The sequence below is a fragment of the Typopeltis vanoorti genome, chromosome 20 (genome assembly GCF_054136105.1).
Source record: "Typopeltis vanoorti isolate ZY-2024b chromosome 20, IOZ_Tvanoo_1.0, whole genome shotgun sequence".
In the NCBI taxonomy this organism is placed as follows: Eukaryota; Metazoa; Arthropoda; class Arachnida; order Uropygi; family Thelyphonidae; genus Typopeltis; species Typopeltis vanoorti.
Genome location: NC_143568.1, coordinates 15,143,170 through 15,164,575, shown reverse-complemented (window position 1 = coordinate 15,164,575; position 21,406 = coordinate 15,143,170).

Sequence of the window (21,406 nt, the reverse complement as noted above, 5' to 3'; positions counted from 1 at the left end):
TCGGATCGAATTCAAATAAAAATGGCAATGTCATCAAGTATCGAACTAAAAATCAGTTAAAATACAGGAGTTTACTGTTTCGATGTTACCGTAGCAACTATTCAAGATCACGACGACCTTGTATGAAGTTTTATTTGTTATGTTATTTTCGTTAAGACTTCCATTAGACCGCCATGTGTTTCCCTCGATTAACTGTATTTTAAATGCATGAAATATAATATGAATTGCTTAATTCAGTGTATTCGGGATATTATAGAAGGCAATATTTAAGATAAGATTAAATACGCATTTTTAGCATCGGAAAAATTAGAATTACAAGTTTAAAGAACGCGATAAGATTAGTATAATGGAAATTGAAAATTTCAGATGCTCCTAATATCAGATGGATAAGTTTGGAGAAAAAGATTCTGCACTGTTGAATTTAGGGAAAGGACCCGCCAGCTATCAATAAGAGAAATGCCTATCATGTTTTTACTTAAATCTTCTAAATTAACAAAAACTTTGCTTTAATCATATAAAAGATTAAGAAATTTTTGCTTCGAGCTTCGTATCTCAAAGCTTCGAAAATATTCCATTAGCGTAATGATTTTACCAGCATGGCTTCGTAAATTTAGAAAATTAAAGTAAGGATACTTTGGGAAAACATTGCTGATGATAAGTCGTATAACTCAAACTCTTTACAATTGTGAAAGTATAATAAGTCCTTACCCTTTAGTGGCTTAGGATGTTTTAAATTCATTTATTATTTCTAATATTTTTTACTTGCTATTTCAATGTGAGGTGTTTTCAAGGATACCATTTTTAACCAGTATTTAACCAGTAAAATCCGTATTAATAACATAATAACAATACAGTCGTCGTGGTTGCTGATTTGATTGTGTTTTATCTTATCTTATCTTAGCAATATGATGCTAATTTCGATGACTTAAATTCTGTTTAGATTTGTAGATTTGAAAATATAGAAGATATTCATTTGGATGCAGTCCTGTTCCGTTTATTTTTTAGCTGGTATGTTTACTTCAGTGGTTAATTTTATACTCTTTCTTTTTTGTACATTTGCCATTGTTTTTCAGTTTTCAGTGTGCATTTCAGAACAGTTATTTACGTACACGTTTTTCTTATGACAATTTCATAGCAGGGACAGAATCAGAACAAGAGAAAAAAACAGAATGTACAGATGATTAGGCTTTCCAGTATTTTGCAATGTTCCCTGCAGCCGAAAGCCTAATTACTGTTGTTGCGAAAGAGTTGTATTTTCATTACTGTCACATGCGAATGAGAATTTTCCATTTGACTAACGTGAATCTTGTTAAAACTACTCCGAGAAACTGATTAAAAGTTATCTCATTTTAGCCAGCCTCTTACGGGTGTTTTAACAATATCTGACTAAAGAATATCTAATATGGTTGTTTGAATCAAGGGGAAGTTGCTATGCAATCTGAGATTATTCAAAATCATCTCTGATCGCACTTCCACATCCACTCACAGCATCGCTATGCATCAGAGATGCTTTTACTGTGATAGGACCGATCTATTTTCTTATTCTAGCCCATGACTTTTAGCTAAAACAGGCGCAAGATTCGTAGAAGCGTAGGTAACATGTATGATGGCTGCTGTTACTGCGAAAACTTTGTAACAAAAATAAGATTCCGGTTTTCTTGGAAGAAATTTTATCAGCACTGCGTTGTAGGCCCGCTATTTCGCTTAGAGTTTGTTTATTATTTATGTTGCAGAAAAGTGTAGTAAGAAGTTACGTTTATCACAGGATTAAAGTTCTCTGCCCTCGAGGTCGTCCCTTGTCGTTTTGAAGTTCGCGATGTAGGAGTACTAGGTCCACTTCACGGCTCACGGTCGCTGACTGTCCCGTTGCTATGGTCACTAATCCTTTATTGGCCAAAGAGGAGGAGGAGGATGTAGGAAAGGACATGTGCAGTCAGCATAGATTTTAATCGGTCAGAGGCTGTGGTATTAGCGCAAAACGCAGCTTTCCATTGTTTGATGGTGAAAAGGAAAACAAACCCGATCATAAATCAAAGACAGCTACATCAATATCTGTGTAAAACTTTCAATTAGATGAACTGAAAAATTATATTACATAATGCTATTACTGAAATATACGTTATTTACAATTCAAATATTTTTAAACGTATATTCAAGCTTTAAATTAACTCCGGAGTACTGAAATAAAATGCAATTTCTATTCAAGATTGAAATCAGTAAGTACGAAATCCTGTTGGTCAGAAACGTTGTTCCAAACTTCATCTCTGTCCATATCTACATTGGAGCTATTGTCTCTCACTGATCCATCCTAGCTAGAAAATCTTCAAAACTACCCATCAGATATCGAAGAGAGCTGTGAATATTTTTCATCTCAAATCATGCAAAAGGCTTTTGCCATTAACACAACATAAATCTTGGAAACAAAGTTACAAAAATGTAAATGAATAAACATGGGAATAACAAAACAAAGCATGTAATTGTTTTTATTGTGAAAATTATTATTACTATTAAAGTTAAGCCTGTTTTTTTAATAAAACAAATAAATATTTTAAATGGAAGCTACGAATGCAATAATAAAAGTAGTAGTAGGGGCAATAAGAACAAGATCAAGATAAGATAAGGAATCGTGACGTGATTGGTTGTTCATTTGATAACGTCATTGTGTGTGACGTCATTAGTTTGGAATGTTTGGAATTTCCCTGGGGGGATATGTGTGAATGGGTTCAGTTCTCGTGTTTTGGTTCGCGTATGGAATTATGGGTGATGGTTGGCATAAGGATTCGTGTTGTGATTGATGGGGCACTAGTGACCAGATCAAGATAAGATAAGATAAGGAATCGTGTCATGTGTTGTTTTCAGATGTAGATAAGTGACGTCATTTGCTATTGTCAATGAGTGACGTAATTTGTTAGTTGTAAATAAGTGATTATTGTTTTGAATGGAAAAGGAAGATATATTAGTGGATAAGGAATCGTGTTGTGATTGGTGGGAAAGTTCTGCCCAGATCAAGATCAAGATAAGATAAGGAATCGTGACGTGAATGTTTGTTATTATCAGATGAAGATAAGTGACGTCATTTGTTAGTTGTAAATAAGTGACGTATTGTTAGTTGTAAATAAGTGACGTTATTGTTTTGAATGGAAATGGAAGATATTAGTGGATAAGGATTCGTGGCGTGATTGGTGGGATACTATGAACAAAATAGGGGTAGGGTGAATGTGGGGGAAGAGACGTCAGTGTCTTGGATGTGTATTGTTATGAGTTGTAGATAAGTAAATGGTTTGCGTATGGCATTATGGGTGATGGATAGTGATAAGATAAATTTTGAAATATTTGGAATTTCACTGCCCCCCCCCCTTCTGTCAGGGACATCACGTGGCGTGTTGTACTTGCTAAAGGAAGAGAAAAATCAAAAACATTAATGAGCTTAATAAGGAGGCCTGTTCTTGATTTAAATGAAATTGGATGCCCAAAACGTGAAAACATAATGTGTACTTTTAAATGCTTTTGGAAACATAGCAAAAGATTCTGTGCTTTTAATAATGCTCAGAAATATATGTATTGGTTTTTCGAAAAAATAAATATGCAACCCTTAATTTTACTACAGTAATAAATTCCCAACGATCACCAAATGAAAATTAACTTTCAGATGAGAATCACATTGTCAAAAACCACATGATGGCAATTCCACAAGCATGGGAAGAACCTTTGAACAACAGTGCAAATTTAACAATAAGAAGATTAAGGAACAAAAAAAATAGATTGTATTTTTCACTTTATTTATTTTCTGTATGTTAGATTCAGTAAATACAATTTGAAAATAATATTTCACTCAAATAAAATGTGTAAATTTAAATGAACAAATTGGGTGTCGTTGATGTGTTATACAAATTTAAGTAAGACCATAACATTTTTTTTCTTTGTGAAATTTCATGCCACAAACTAACCAGAGACTTGTTTTTTTGAAAATCCACTCAGTGAAAACTGTGTCAACTCTTGGAAGCAAAAGGAAATGGGAATTAAATTAATAGGCAGAATTTTAGTGGAGAATATTTCACCTTAAAAGTGACAAAAAAATAAAAAGGTATCATAGCATGCAGATAAGTGAATCACCATGCATATATCAAAAAACACTCACCATTGGAAGAGAAAAATAAAAAAAAAACATTAACGAACTTAACAGCCAGACCCGTTCTTCATTTAAATGACACTAAATGATGAAAACAATATGTGCGTGAATTTCAAAACTTTGAAAAAGCTGATGAATTTCTTGTTTGCTGTGATCATAAATATTTATTTAAGGGTAAACATGTTTTTTTCTTTACAATTTTTCTTTCTTTCTTTCTTTCTTTCTTTCTTTCTTTCTGAGCTAATTTTCATTTGAAATAAGAATAAATAATTATTTATTTGTATTGGAAAGAATATCTAATATAATTATTGTGTTGAAATATATATATAGATATCCCAACTGTGAATAAATGTTGGGCTGAGAGGTCAATTGGGACTAATGGAAATGCGTTTTACATAGTTGAACTATGTAAAAACCATAGTTCAACTTGTTTTGAAATGTCACTTGGAGAAAAATCACATGAATTACACGTCAACACCAGTGGAAAATCATACACTATGAACATCAGCGCAAATGTTAAATCACAAGAATAATAAGAAAAAAATACTGTCTTTTTCACCTTATTTAATTTCTGTATGTTAGATTCAGTAAATACAATTTGTTATTAATATTACAGTCAAATAAAAGGTAACATAGAAATTAATAAAGTATATATTACAGAGCTAATATTCATTTCAAATAATAAGAAATAACTATTTATTTGTTGTGCTAGCAAAAGAAGTTTCTAAAAGAAAACGCTACGGCGAGTTCAAAACCTTGTTTGTCTCATATCCGTTACTTAAAATTACTAATGCTAAAGAAATTAAAATAAAATAAATTTCAGTTACAGAAATAGTTTAAGAGCACAAGGAATCGCAGGTAAAATTAATAGTCAATATTGGTTTTACAAAAAAAAATAAAAGTAAGCATTAATTTACTACAGCAATAATTTGCCACGGGAACGAAGAGTTCCAACCTAAACACACGATTTCTCACCTACATACAACAAAATTGGCGACCGGATAAGAGAGATATCTTTAAAACAAGACGTAATGAGAAATCTACAGTGTTGGAAAATGAACTCGCATACATTTTATTTATTTATTAGTTTTGCTCAGTTATTCTGTTAGAATATGAAGTTAAACTGAATTTTAAAACTAAAATACAGAAAATAACCCATGAATTTGAAAAAAAAATCATTTCACTTGTCAGAATTCCATACTCTAACAGCACTTGGAATTCGAAACAGGAAATAACACTTACACTAAACAAAACGCTGCATAGACTTTCCCAACAAGCTCAGGAAAACATAGCATGAGTAACTGTGGGAAGGAATTAATAGAGAGAACCTATCTGATAGTAATTTAAATTAAGTAGTCAACTAGCTTTTCTGGTTATTTACAGAAATATCTTTCAACTCCTATGTTTTGTGTGTTTTTGTTCTGTGAATATATGTTAGCCACAGTAACCAATAATGAAAAAGTCAACTGCATTTTCAGACTTGTGTTTGTGTTCTGCGATGTGAATCTATGTTAAAAATCAACAATTTGGAATATTCAGAAAACCCAGTAGTACCAAGATGTTCCCATTCTGGAAAAAATGGAATTTAATTTTTTTTAACTTAAACATAACAATTGATAATTGTAATTTCAATAATGACTGCTTGTATGTATTGGTAAACATAATTCTAATAGTTAATAGTTTTTTTTCATATGAATAATCATAGGGTACATATTAGAGTATCAACATAGATACATTAGCGACTTTTCATGTCTAATGTGTGTGTGTTTGAGGGACACCAGCATATAATTAAATTATTCAGAAAAGCCTAATCACTGCCGCTATCACGACTCAACTCTAAGAATTCCCACCCTTTAAGAGGAAAGAAATACCCCAAACTGAATTGGAAAATTAGTACAGCCATCTACAGACAACCAAAGACAAAGTATTGCGACAATGATGGATGTATGTGTCACCCTGGGAAAATTCCGAGATATCTTATCTCAAAAACAACGCCCACAATTCAGTAGGCAAACCAAAACACCATGTGATATCACAGAGGAACATGTGTTCCCCAGAAATTTCTAAACACTTTAAATACCACCCACAATACTTTATGCGAACCTAACACGCCACGTGATGTCCCTGATAGAAGGGGGGGGGGCAGCGAAATTCCAAAATTTATCTTATCACCCATAATGCCATACGCAAACCATTTACTTATCTACAACTCATAACAATACACATCCAAGACACTGACGTCGCTTCCCCCACATTCACCCTACCCCAATTTTGTTCATAGCATCCCACAAATCGCGCCACGAACCCTTATCCACTAATATCTTCCTTTTCTATTCTAAACAATGACGTCACTTATTTACAACTAACAAATGACGTCACTTATCTTCATCTGATAATAACAAACATTCACGTCACGATTCCTTATCTTATCTTGATCTGGTCAGAACTGTCCCACCAATCACGACACGATTCCTTATCCACTAATATATCTCCCTTTTCCATTCAAAACAACATCGTCATTTATTTACAACTAACAAATTACGTCACTTATTGACAACAACAACAAATGACGGCACTTATCTACAACTGAAAACAACACGCACCCACGACACGATTCCTTATTTTATCTTGATCTGGTCACTAGTGAGCCACCAATCACCACATGAATCCTTATCTCAACCATCACCCATAATTCAATACGCGAACCAAAACACAAGAACTGAACCCATTGACACATATGCCCCCCAGGGAAATTCCAAACATTCCAAACTCAAGACGTCACACACAATGCCGTTATCAAATGAACAACCAATCACGTCACGATTCCTTATCTTATCTTGATCTTGTTCTTATTGCCCCTTCTACTACTAATATATTATGTAGAACTATTTCCGATTTTGCGTGTGTGTGTGTGTCCTATTTCAAAGGTTAGGATTTTTTAGGCCTCATGTCAAGTGTAGCGTTGTTGACGTGAAAACATCTACATTAATTTTTACTCTTGACATTTACGGTTAATAAATTAATTAAAGATGTATTATCATCACATTATGATAAACAAAAAAGTTTCAACTCTCTCTTTGGATGAAGTCAGTTGTTATGAGGAGGAAAATACAGTAAGAAAAATTGACATAAACTGGGTTTTATATTGGCCGAAGGATTTTAATTCATACATTTTAATTCAATTAAGAAATACCAACACGTTTCGCCAACTTAGCTGTTTGGCTTCTTCAGGGTGAATAAAGGAGATACAAAACAACTTAAATATTTAAACTGTTCATGAAGGAATGAGCCGAATACCATTGTATTTTTTACAAATACAGAAGAACGCGTACATCAAACGCATGGAGTGTGTATTGGTGTCAAGTGTTGTTATGCAGGAACGTTCTGTAATTAGCAGCGAAATTTAACTCTGGCGTGCTTAATGATCTTATGAAGGTCTTCCAAATATCAGCTAGAATTAATCCTTGGTTTCTGTTGTGTTTAGAAGGGATGATAACCAAAAAGATTCAACTATCTCTTTGGACGAAGTCAGTTGTTGTGATGAGGAAAAATACTATAAGAAAAATTTATATAAAGTGGGTTTTGGCTTCTTTTATGTATCGGGAACAGAAATCTTCCTCTAAATAGGGCATGGAGCTTTTGTCCATTCGATGGTATGGGTTGTCCTCGAGAAATGAAGGGCTAACCAAGAATTGTCTTCTCTGTTATTGTTTATATCTCCTACGTGTTCGTTTTTTTTCTAATTTCCAAAACACGTCAAATAAAATCGATTTTTTCTTAATATATGTTTTGTAGAGTTGAAAATAATCCTCAAGATGATTTCAACTCTGCAATAGGAACAAGCAACGTCACAATTACAGCATCGTACAATCCTTTGCCATTGGCAGTTCTAAATTCACGCTGAAAACTTTCATATGCCAACTGAAGTGTTTATATCTTACAGAATGAATCTTTTGCTGGCCAAATTAAACGTATAGCATAATTATCCATGAACGAAGAATACATAACGAATGAGTTCACGTCTGAAAAGAAAGCCGAAATGTTTACATCAACGCAGTGACCACGTTCTCTCATTTGTTAATAACCTTCAAATTGCAAACTGCTTTTGGCAGAATTCTGGATATCTTGTGAAGCTAAACTAAAGAAGCTGAACGTTGTATATTTTAAATCGAAGGGTGTTACGAATTAAAAAAAAAAAAGAAAGTGCAAGAAATGGATAACCAAGAAAAACATAACATGCGCGAAATGTTCTTAATTTCAGTTATGTGTACTGATATGATTCGTCAATCTAGATCGACAAATTTCGTTAAAAGATAATCTTCATAAAATATTCTTAATTAAAAGGTATTAAAATAAACTCCAGTTTTGTCAGAGAGTTGCGCCAAACTTCTGGAAAAATTATGGAGAGGGTGGTGATTAATATAGGTCACTGGAGATCAAATGTAACGTTTAAAAGGGGAAGCAATGTTTTGCACTGCGCAGAGGAAATGTGACAAAAATATGTGTATTTCGAATATCTGAAATGACCATGTACTAAATCGTTTACTTCGTGCTAAAGATGAGCTTAGTTGTGCTCAGTATTAATGCCCTCAATGGTAATTGAATAATTATTACGCGAGATGAACGGTTTCTGAGGATGAGTTGGTGTACTCATTAAACAGTATTAACGTAATTCGTGAAAGCTGTTGACTTCGGGACGCCGTACTTGGGGGATAAGACGGAACTAGGGAAGGTATTCTGTCTACTGTGTGCCCTTTGACCGACCCTTTGCAAAGAGAGAGTGCGAGAGAGCTTCTACTGGGACGGTGGAGGAGACTGACACGGTTACTATGGTAACTAATCTTTTGCGGTTATGGCTCAAGGGAAAAGCGCTGCCGATGTATTCTGGATAGATAGAGAGAGAGAATTTTTGTTTACGTAAAGCTATTTATGTTACTGTGGCTAAGGATTAAGCCTACCAGTTGGCATTCATCAGAATGATCAAGCTGTTTGGAATACGCAACTTTCGTATTGCATACTTTAAAGGCCGTGTGGAGCGAACGAAGAGATTAAAAGGAGCTGACGTCAAATAGTAAACGCTAGTGAAGGAAATTACACTTCCTGAGAATACGAGCTGCTGGCTTGGGAGATTTGTTCAAGGGGTTAATGGAGTTCGGATCAGGAATCGATCGTAGAAACTGGACTATCAACAGTAAACACTCCACTCAGCAGGAGACTCAACACACAAAAGATGTTTCCATAATAACTGTTTGCAGATCCACCTGCGTTATTGGACATCTTCAGAAAGTGAAAGCATGGATTTTGTTGCGTATTTTTGCTAGCCTGCGGTTCTCGAACAAACTATTTCTGTGAGTTTTGTCTTTTTTCACTCCTCAAGGGATAAATTTGCCTCAGTCGGAAAGCATTTTTCAATATAGGCGATAATGAATCGAGGATTTGCAAACGCAGGTAGACTTGTAAAAGATACAGGTAAAAGCAGCCACACTATCATTCTGTATTTTTTATTATTTTTTTTAAAATATTAGTAAGACATTTACCGTGTTTATTTCTCTCTCTCTCTCTTTCTCTCTCTGAATATACGTTTAATGCGGCATTCGTAAATCAATATTAATTTATATGGCATTCACTTACAGGGATTGATGCTAAAAGAAAGGTCCTGTTCAGAAAATATTACAGTAAAATTAAATAAATATTTATAATAGCTACTGTTCCCCATTAATAAAAACATCTGTTTGTAATCATAAGATAAGAAAGCCTTGGGATCAGGAGTTCGAGCTCTTTTAGAGGCATCAGAGGAAGAAAATTAATACGAAACTGTCAGACTGTGTTCTAATGTTATCGCAATGATTTAAACATTAATTCACTCATTCTAAACGATCCGCAAGTGTTGTTTACAATCAGTAAAATGAATATTTACAGATTATATTTGCCGGCCTGGTTGGCCGAGTGATTAGCGTATCCGCTCTCCAGCCTAAAGGCTGCAGGTTCGATTCCCGCCGTGGGCATGACTGTTTGTGATTGTCTGTGGAAGTAGTGGTGGTCCTCGGTAGATGGCGTTGGAGTAGTTGCGGTCAATTGGTGGATTGAGTGGTGGAGACAGAGAGCTGTTTTCCCATATGAGACCAGCTAAATCACTTTCAGTTGAAAATAAATTGGTAATAATGCACCTGTAGTTATTGTCAATAAGTGGTCATTAACTCTACTCCACTAACTCAGTTTCAAAAACTAGAAAGAAAAGAAAAAAGTCCTGTCACAAACCTACAGAATAGAAGAATTGCAATTTCAAGAAATACTTCCGAGTAAACAGAGAATTAGAGCATGCAGCGAGTGAAGAGATATATGTAAAGACATTTCGGACGTTGGTTAATCTTTGACAGGAGTTGATGAACATGTGAAAATCAACATAATATACTGACATAGGACTCTTAATATCACACAGGACTCTTGCTTTTACACCCTCTGTCCAAAAAGAAACGCAACTTTTCGAAAATAGAAGAAACTAGTGGCGCCATCTGTTGTATATTTTTGTTCTCGAAAGCGGCAACCTTCATTAGTGTTGTGTCAACTGTTTATGACATTTGCTTCATTAGAAGCCGAGTTATAGTGCCAAGAGTGACAGTGCGTTTTGACGAGCGGTCGGAAAATGAGTTTCAAACAGAGAGCTGCGATTGACTTTTGTGTTAAACTTGATAAATGTTTTACTGAAACGCATCGGATGCTTAAAAAAAGCATACAGTGATGAATGCTTATCCCGTACTCAAGTTTATGAGTGGTTTAAGCGATTTCAACGTGGTCGTGAGACGCTTAAGGACAAAGAAAAGTCGGGCCGTCCAAAAACTGAACTGAGCGAAGTTAACATCCAAAAAGTGCGTAATTTCATCAAAGAAAACCCGAAATCGTCCGCGAGATTGATTGAAGATGAATTTGGGATTCCAAAATCAACTGTGTCCGCGCGGTTAGCCTAGTGGCTTTGCGCTTCGCAACCATATGCCTGGGGAAGGAGTGTCCTAGGTTCGATTCCCGTCGAAGACGTGAGGAGCTGAAGGATCTTCCTCAGCCATAGCCAAGTTAGCCGGTCTTGGGCGCGGGCAGTAGGGTTTTTTCCGCCAGTTTATCTGGTGTTTTTCATCCCGCAAGCAGGCAAACCGGCCCCGTGAACACACATGGATACAGCCAAGAATACCTTGAGGCATAGGAGTGACCTTTCTATCCTCGTATTTCGGTTACGAAATCCAAGCATGCTTGGAAGGTTGTGGGCCTTAAAGGCCTGTTAAAGCCATTGGGATAGGATGGGAAAATCAACTGTGCACAACATTTTGACGAACAGTTTGGGTCTTCGTAAATTGAATTCGCGATTTGTTCCTCACAAGTTGACGGCTGCAAGGACCTGATTAAAACTGCTGGTAAGGATTTAAACTTCCTTGAAACGATCGTTACTCGTGACGAAACGCGTGGTGTTTTGAGTACGAGCCCGAAACAAAGCGCCAGTGCTGAGTGGAGACCACCACAAGAGGGGCATCCGAAAAAAAGTCGCTTGGAGAAGTCAAAAGTAAAGACAATGCTGATTTGTTTCTACAACTCCAAGGGCATTATCCACAAAGAAGTCGTTCAACCTGGCCAAACGGTCAATGGTGAGTTTTATCTCGAAGTTTTGAAGCGATTGATAGCTAGAATTCGTCGCGTACTGCATGAATATCGTGACGACCGACCGTTCATCAAAACACACTGTCACTCTTGGCACTAAAACTCGGCTTCTAATGAAACAAATGTCATAAACAGTTGACACAACACTAATGAAGGTTGCCGCCTTGAAACAAAAATATACAACATGTGGCGCCACTAGTTTCTTCTATTTTCGAAAAGTTCGGTTTCTTTAGGCAGAGGGTGTAGATAACAAAATAACGAGTCTTTAAGAGAGTGGTGTATCGAACATAGATCAGTGGCATGGAAGAGAAAGTTGAGGCCTGAAATTAGTAGACTTTATTCTCTAAGTTTGGATCAACTCTACCATATTCATATACAATCAACATATACCGTACTATCAGGGTATATGGGACTCTTGCAAACGTAAGATACAAATGATATCGACAGACCAACAGATATGTATTCGTTGTGTTTGTTCCTCTCAAAACAGTATCGTATGTGAAAGAAAGGGGACCGTACGTTGAATACACGCGAACGCATCAACAAATAAATCAACAGTAGATGATAACCAGAAACGCATCGTTTGAGGAGACGTTCGAATAATGTCAGCTAGGAGTCAGCTAAGCTAACGCCTTTTTTTTATTCCCGTATATACGGGAGTAGGCGAGGCCATTTAGCCCTATCTAACTTTTGGAGACTGAGTGGGCAGTTCAATCTCCACTGGTACCCAATCAGAGACAGATGGCCCAAGGCTATCACTAATTAAGCGGTACGCAGTGAAGAGAGGCGGCTCAAATGTACCGCCATCTCGTGGTCTCTAACCCTAACACAATATATTTAATGTCTGAAATAATGTGGGTTCTACGGTCGATTTTCTTGAATTTACAGGACGAAAAACCCGATTTTCCGGGAGGAAAAACCTGCTTGCCCGTGCCAGAGATCGACTAACTCAGGAACCGGTCGAAAAAAGGCTTAGAAAAATTTCCTCTAGTCGCCGACTAGACTCGAAACCAAGACTTCCTTCGTGCGGCCTAGCGCGGTGGTGCGCAAACGCCACATCCACTGAGCTACACAGGCTCTTCGAATAATGTTAAGAGTGATAATGAGCGAGCTTTGCCTTTTCCCCAATTACATGACAACCAGTAGCCAAATAATTAGGGATGCAAGTAGATAAAGGGCTTCGCTTTACAACTCATATCGATCATGTCTGCTCAAAAGAAAATAGGGCCCTGGGGCAGCTATATCCGTTACTGAATCATCATGGCCAGTTAAGCACAGAACTCAAACTGCTGCATACAAGATGATGATTAGGCTAGCTCACCTGCTTGGAGTCACACAGCGGTTTCAAACTACACATAATCCAAACCAAATGTCTACGAAGAGTTTAACGCACTATGATCCGCAAGAAACATGCAGCTTCATCGAGCAGCAGATATCCCTGAGATCAAAACTTTCATATGCGAATAGGTTGCAAACTTTTTTGCAAATGCTGGTATCCACCCTAACCCACTAACCCGCCAAGTAGACTACACTGAATATGACCCTGCAAAACACAAACGCTCCCCAAACCATGCTGAGCAGGTACGTTTTTTTTAATCCACTACCAGAAGCCAAAATTGGGAGAGCCAAAGGCCCAATAATATTCCAATCCTGTTACGGTCTGCCACCTGGCGGTGCACTGGAACAAATAACTCAGGACAGATATCCCCCAAAACCCACATTGATTTTTTTGAGTTTTTAATAAAAGAAGGAAAAGAAAACATGACGTATTGGTAGTCAACAGCCCACAGTGAGCGAGCCAAATGATCAATAATATTCCTTAATCCAGAAATGTCGTTTGAAATCAGATAAAGGAATAAAAGATCAAGGGTACAATCGATCCATTTTGCCAGGACTAACCTTTTTATCTGTTCTTTCATATGATCATAAGATGGCATCATATGGACTAAGTATGGTCTCACTTTCAGTTGCCAAATGGCAAAAAACTGAAAAGCTAATCATACATAACTGCAAGGAATCAGTTTTCTGTATGATAAAAGTACAATACCGAGAGAAGTTCTTCGTCAGTTGTTAGAAGTGTACGGTGCATATCTCGTGTCATATTAAAAGCTGATTGTAGAAAAAATGTTCAAAGGCAGTGATCCGGATGACTGAGTAATTCTGTCACAGATAATATTTGCAGTGCTAGAACCATAATCGGAGACTGAAAATGTAAAGCAACCTATTCACAAACAAGATAATGGTAGGAATATTTTGAGATGACAAGGATATGTGTTTTGTTGTTTTTTTACTAGGATGAATTCTGAACTATGAAATATGCGAGATCAGTCATTACGGCTGATCATTGACTGAACTCACTAGATTGTTATGGGAAAGCATCATCCTGATGCACAATTCTTGCTACACAAACACACACCACACAGTACCAAATGCATATGAAAATGGCGCTCCAACCGAGAGATTGTGACACTCGTACACCCAATTCATTGAATGACTGAAGTAGAATCCAACTGATAAGCAATTTACAAACGTCAGTGTTCAACCCACTATCGTTTCCCTGTTGAAGGAAGGAACTTGACAGTGATTTCTTCTAAGCCAACATAAATACCGTGATGCAATAGTGCGTGAAATGTATGAACATCTTTGGCAAGTGTTTGGGAAATGTTATGTTCCAAAGTGATTTAGGCTCTACATGTACCTGTGTCAGAAGAGTCTTTCACATAAGAGTGCTTGGTACTTTATGTTTAGAAACAATGGCATACGTATGAATAAATCATAGTATATTTTTATTCCAATATTTCTCGTCCAATCTCCAGCTTTACATATCAGACCCAATAACGCATTGCTGCTAACTAAATATGCTTTTAATATAACCTAATTCTGATAATGGTTGAGCAATTAATCCCATTTCCATGACTTTCTGGGTCTATCAGTCCGTGTGGTCTGGCTAAACTTCTCCTATAAACTTGACTGGTTTACAGGAGAAGTAAACATACGAGTTTCCGCGTTTTTGTTCTCCTGTCACCCCCTTATAAATCGCATAACTTATCTTGAAAGTTGCAAGAGCCCTTATACAACAAGTTGCCAAAAGTAGTAGACAATCCAAGGAATACATAAAAAAATAAACATTTTGCCTTTTAATACGAGTTAGGCCTGTATTAATACAGGATTTAGTCTACGCGATAATTCGTGTACCTCTGATAAGTTTCATGCGAAATTAAACTCACTTCTTCTTGTAAGATATTCTTACGTTATTTCAGTATTATTGGCCAAAGGATGATACCTGATACGTTGTTCCACTCTTGCCATAAGTATCAGCTGGCTCAAGATTAGGCGTTTTGAGCTGGCTGGTCTATTAGAAACACATCATATATTCTTTGCTATGTGACAGAAAACAATATTACTATTACTATTACTATTATTACGGGCAACTCCAGGGAGTCATTGGACTCATCGAGGGAGGCCCCAAATCATATTCATCACAACTATTTGACATTCATACAGTATCTATCATACCTCGCCTTAAACTCATTCACTGTCACAGCATCCACCACAGACTCAGGGAGCGCATTCCACTCATTCACTACTCTAAAAGTAAAGAACCCAGCTCTAACACCTTTACTAACCACACTTTTGCCCAGTTTCCATGGATGTCCCCTAGTCCTCCCACAACCAGCCCTGTTCTCAAAAATATCTTCTGAATTAATTTTATAGAAACCCTTCAGTAATTTCAATGTCTCAATCATATCTCCCCTCCTCCGCCTATCAACCAATTTTTGCAACCCACAAATCCTCAACCTGTTCTCATACGGTTCATTCCACAGACCTGCTATCATCTTGGTCACTCGCCTCTGGATCCTCTCCACCTCCTCCCCATCAAGAAGAAACCTAGGTGACCAAATCTGAGCACAGTAGTCTAGATGGGGTCTTATCAAGGCTCGATACAGAGGAACAATAACCTGCTTGTCATCGTATTCTTCAGCAACCAAGTGATTTGATGAGCTGTTTTGGTCACTTTTGCAATGTGTCCCCTAAATTTCAATTCCTTATCTACCAACACTCCTAAATCTCGTGCCTCATCAATTTCCTGGAGCACGGTTCCACCAATGCAGTAAACTGCCGCCAATCTTTTCACCCCAAAATGCATAACCTTACATTTTGCCACATTAAACTGACATCCATTCTCCTTAGCCCAGACCTCCAATCTATCCAAATCATCCTGCAAAATTTTGTCTCTGCATTCACTATTGCCTTACCCAACTTCGCATCATCCGCAAACAAATGAACTGTTCCTCTCAGATCATTTCCTATATCATTTATGAACAAATTAAACAGCAGTGGTGCAAGAACAGATCCTTGTGGCACACCACTAGTCACAGGCCGTCTTGTGGACTCTACTCCCGAGTAAACCACTCTCTGATATCTCTCCGTCAACCACCCTCCTATCCATCTCACCAACCCTATGTCCATTACCATATGCTGCAATTTACTGATTAGAATTCCATGTGGAATCCTGTCAAAGGCCTTGGCAAGGTCCAGTAGAATCACCGTAAACCCATTACCCTTATCCAGTTCAGCCGTCACTGTGTTATAATACGTGAGCAAATTACTGAGGCACATGACCTACCCTTCACAAAACCATGCTGTCCCCGATACAGTATCCCATTTTCTTCTATCCAATCTTGTATTTTCCTCTTGACTATTTTCTCTAAGACCTTGACAATGATTCCTGATATACTAATTGGTCGGTAATTTACTACAGCAGTCTTGGAACCACCTTTATGCAGTGGAACTATTTTCCCCTCTTTCCACCCGATCAGGACTAACCCAGACCCGAGACTCAAATTAAACAAAAATGGTCAAGGGACAATTCTTTAGCTGCTTCTCGTACAACACGAGCTGGTATACCATCCAATCCCACAGGTGTATTGACATTGAGGTTATGCAATAGACTACTCACCTCCACTTCATTAACCACAATTCCCGTATAATCTACTGGTTTATTCGTTTCTGCAATGTCACCACCTGGATGATATACTTTTGCAAAGTGCTCACTCAGTAACTCAACTATCTCAACTGATTCAGTTACCTCCCTACCATCGGCATTCTTTAAAATCAATCTGCCATGTACATTTTTCCTTTTACTTGCTACATATCTAAAAAACTGTTTAGGATTCTCTTTAGCCTGCATGGCCAATGTTCTTTCGTAATCCTTTTTTGCTTTTCTTACCACACTCGTCACCCTTCTGGCCTGTGCTTTATACCGTTCATGTGCCTGCCGGTCACCCTTCTCCTTAAATTCCCTCCATAGTTGTTTCTTTTTTTGCAACTCAAGCTTAATGGTGTTATTCATCCATTTAACCCCTACTTGATTTATTATTCGGACTCTAGGTATACAGTCAGCCATTGCTTCATGCAAGCACTTCTTAACTACCTCCCATGCACTATCAACTTCTAGTCCTTGCAGTTGTACATGCATGGCACTGAACCAATCAAACTCCTAAGCTTGTCATACTTTCCAGCCCGATAATTCCACATGTACCCTGTCTTAATTGAAAATTCTACACCTTTAGCCACCTCCCAAGTTAAGACCCTATGATCACTCTCACCGATTGGTGGCAATGTGGTCATATTTGTTACAGCCAAATCCTCAGATGTAATTACTAGGTCAAGCACTCTCTGACCCCTAGTATTTTCTATTACATGCTGTCGCAGATAATTATCCCTTAATAACCGCATAAAATCCAGTTCCTTCCTCCCGTGTGTCCTCTCCTCACTCCAATCAATGCGACCATAGTTGAAATCTCCCATAATAATCACCCTCCTTCCACCCATTTCTTCTATTTGCTTGTGCATACTGTCACCACCATCTTTTCCATCACCTGGTCTATAGCAGCACCCAATTGTATATTTAGTTCTGCTAGCCACAATCTCACACCAAATGGCCTCAAATGTGCTCTTTTCTCTATCCTGCAATTCAACTTCTATTCTCCTTGGCTAGAGCTCATCAACAATACTCCTCCCCCCATTTTATTCTCTCTCTCATTCCTGAACACACTATACCCATCACATTCAATCCCACTAGTTATATCATCTACAGTCAGCCATGTTTCACTAATACCTATAACCTGTGGTCTGGAAGTGCCAACCATGGCCAAAAACTCTTCCTTCTTGTTCCTAATACTCCTAGTATTAGTGTACATGAATTTAAGACCCCCATTAGCTCCAACCCTACCTTGATGCCTTATATTAACTATCCCACTCTGATTTGTTGTCCTTATTTGCTCTGGCATATTATATTCATTCTTACATTCAACTGCCTCCATAAGGACTGTATCTCTACTCCCCCCCCCTAACAAATCTAGTTTCCCTGAATCTGCACATCCACTACATTCAGCAACACTTTCTCAAGTCTTCTTACACCGTAACCATTCAAATGCAAGCCATCCATCTTATATAGATCCTTTCGCCCATCAAACTCACTCCACACATCCACAAATTCCACACCACTCGTCATACATAACCCACGCATAAAGTCATTTGCAATTATAGCCCTCCTTTTAAACATTTCACTGTCATACCGTGGCAAAAGACTAATCATCCTAACTCTCTCACTCTTTTCTTTTGCTACCTCAAACAATTCATTCAGGTCTTCTATCATTTCCATTTTATCTCCTTTCAAATCATTCGTACCTGCCACAACAATCATTTCTTTCACCCTTTCCTTTTGCTCTCTAATAGACGCAGTTACGTCCTTTATGGTCGCACCAGGTTGGTACTATTTTGTCAAATCCTCTACTAACACACCTCGTACTAACGAGTCTCCATACAGCACTCTATCCTTCATTTTGTTCATGTTCACATTCATACGTCTATTTTTCCTGTCATACCTTTTATTAATGGTTGGTTCATTCAGTCTACTTTTGTTCATGCACTCTAGCTGCTGTTTTGCTCTTTCTATCGCACTATTCAACAACACGATCTCATTCAATGCATCTATCTCATCTTTTTTGTTCTCTGAGAAACCATTTATACTATCATTCACACTTTCTATATTCACAATCTCACAATTTTCATGTACAACCTTGCCGTTTCTTGTCATATCCCTGTTTCCTTCATTCTGAAGGTTGACAAAAATATCACACTCACGATCCGAAATACACTTCAATTCCGCATTCTCCCTACATTTTCTACACACATTCAATCCTTTATTATCATCTAACCACACTCCGACCGCACTCCGCAAAGCGTACATTTCACAGCTAGTACACTGACTCTTTCTTTTATGCTACCGTTCTTTGATAACGATGGCGAACCTTCATTACTGGCCGCCATTTTCCTTCGCACAGGTGCCATACTTATCTGTGACGTGTTTTGTCAAATTATACCCTAATCTTTAATAATTATTCAATTAATAAATAAGAGGAAAAAAAGTACAAACATCAGAACATTTAAGTACTAAATATAATTAAATAAAATGAAATATAACTAAATACAGTAACTTAGCTTCGTTTTGTCTTCCACCGTTACGCGTTCGATTCCGACGGTACCAAAATATATTATATCGCGACAGCAACTAACTTCCAAAAAACAACCACTGAAGTACACTCGTATTCAGAGAAACAATTTAGCACTCAGAAACGTAGAAAAACGGGGAAAAAATCTTGCTAAAACGGGTAGAATTGTGTAAAAACAGCGTTATCCAAATCAAGGAGTGACTAAAATTCAGTCTCTAAAATTGTGTCTGTCCTCTCCAATTCAAGATACTACTTCTCACTTGTAGAATCTTTAAAAGTGTATAAATCCCAATCCGTCTGACCTTGGAATACACATTTAGGACGACACATCAAAAACCTCTCTGTTCATGGCAGCATCGTTAAAAACCAGTGGACCAATTCTTAAACCACTACCTCGACACCAGTAAGGTTATACGCTACCATCACCATTATTACTACGTTTTGTAGATAAGATAGACTAGTCCTGCTCGTATCATTCGTCAGGATTCCGCCAGATCTATAATGCTTCCAAACACAGGAGTCCTACCTTACTTTATAAGTAACGTTTTCCATTCATCTTTCGTGATATTCGGATATACCGAGGGGATGAAATCCTTTTCTTCTCATTGTTCAGATCTCTATCCATTCCTGAAACAAACACATCACATCACAGTCTCTAAAACTTGTGTCTGCCTTCTTCAGTTCAAGACTACTTCTCACTTGTAAAACTTCTAACACTGTATGAATCTCAATCTGCTAGATCTTAGAATATTGTTCTCAAATTTAGGATGGCCCATAAAAAACCTCCCTAAAATGCTTGATGCTTATCAAAAAGAGGTTAGCATGTTTACGTTTACAGAATTACTCCGATCATTTTCTTTTCTGTTTCTGCCTGATGCTTTTATTTTTATACTTCACTGAACTATGTGTGCCACTTCACCGAACTGACTTCAGCCTTTCTATTTTCCTTTAACATGTAAAAATACCAAACGCATCTTAGTCAACAATTATTTACTTCAAACCTACTGTTTTTGGAAGAGGTTTCCTCTTACCAATTTCGCCAAGGATTATGACCTAGTCTAGCTGTTCAAGAAACACATCAACTGGTATCATCTTTATCCGTTACCACTTGCCGATACACGATACTCTTGTGGTACAGTTTTTTTCAAGTTCTCTTATTTGATGAACCTAGTTTGTATGATTTAAACACCGCTGCAACTGTAACAAATCATGAACCCTTTTAAGATACTTGAAGTCATTAAGCTGTGCTTTGTGTATGCCGTTTCAGTTTCAGCTGAACGTGGTACCTACTGACGTCTTCCTTTTAGATAAGTCTTCCTACAACGCACCTGCACATCATTTGTATACTGTAGTCTCCATTTAGATCTTCTGTGCAATTCTGTTGGGGAGTTCCAATACTTTTGGCAACATGGTGTAAATTATTCATCCTATTCTAGACGGGACTGGAATTAAGTTCTTTACAATCTATTTGGATTTTCCTTAAATCCATTTATTTCAGCATATCTCTGTTGAAATACGAAATCCTTCATCTTTCGTGGTATTTCCACATTCGAAGTCTCAAACCCCTAGAGAATTTATATAGAGAATCTATGTATCCGCGCGTGGATACATAGCATATAACAGATGCTTCAATTTCTATCAAACTAGTGAAAACTGACTGGCTTTCTTATGGTCAAGAAATATCATATGAATATTATAGTAGTAGTCTTCCAGAGGAAAAATAATTTGCTGACATTGATGACGAAGAGTCCTAAAATTTCCAAGGTCCTGTTTGTACCCATGTTATCTTGGTTTTTGTAGGTAAAGTGCAATTTATTTATTTGGCACCTGTGCATAGTTGCAGTCAATGGCATGTGAAAAAATCAGTAGTATGACTAATAGGAACTTCTATCTCTACATTTATCAAGTTCAAGTCTGCATGATACGAAACAGTTTTAATGGCTAGCTCATTATAAGAATGATGTATTTTATCTCCGTACCTGTTTAACTTGTACAGCGAATACATTTTAAGAATGGCAGGGCTGGAGGAGTCTTCAGTTCGAATTAAAATTGGTGGAAGAAATGTTAATAATTTGAGGTATGCAGATGATACCTTGCTAGCAGATGCAAAGAAGAT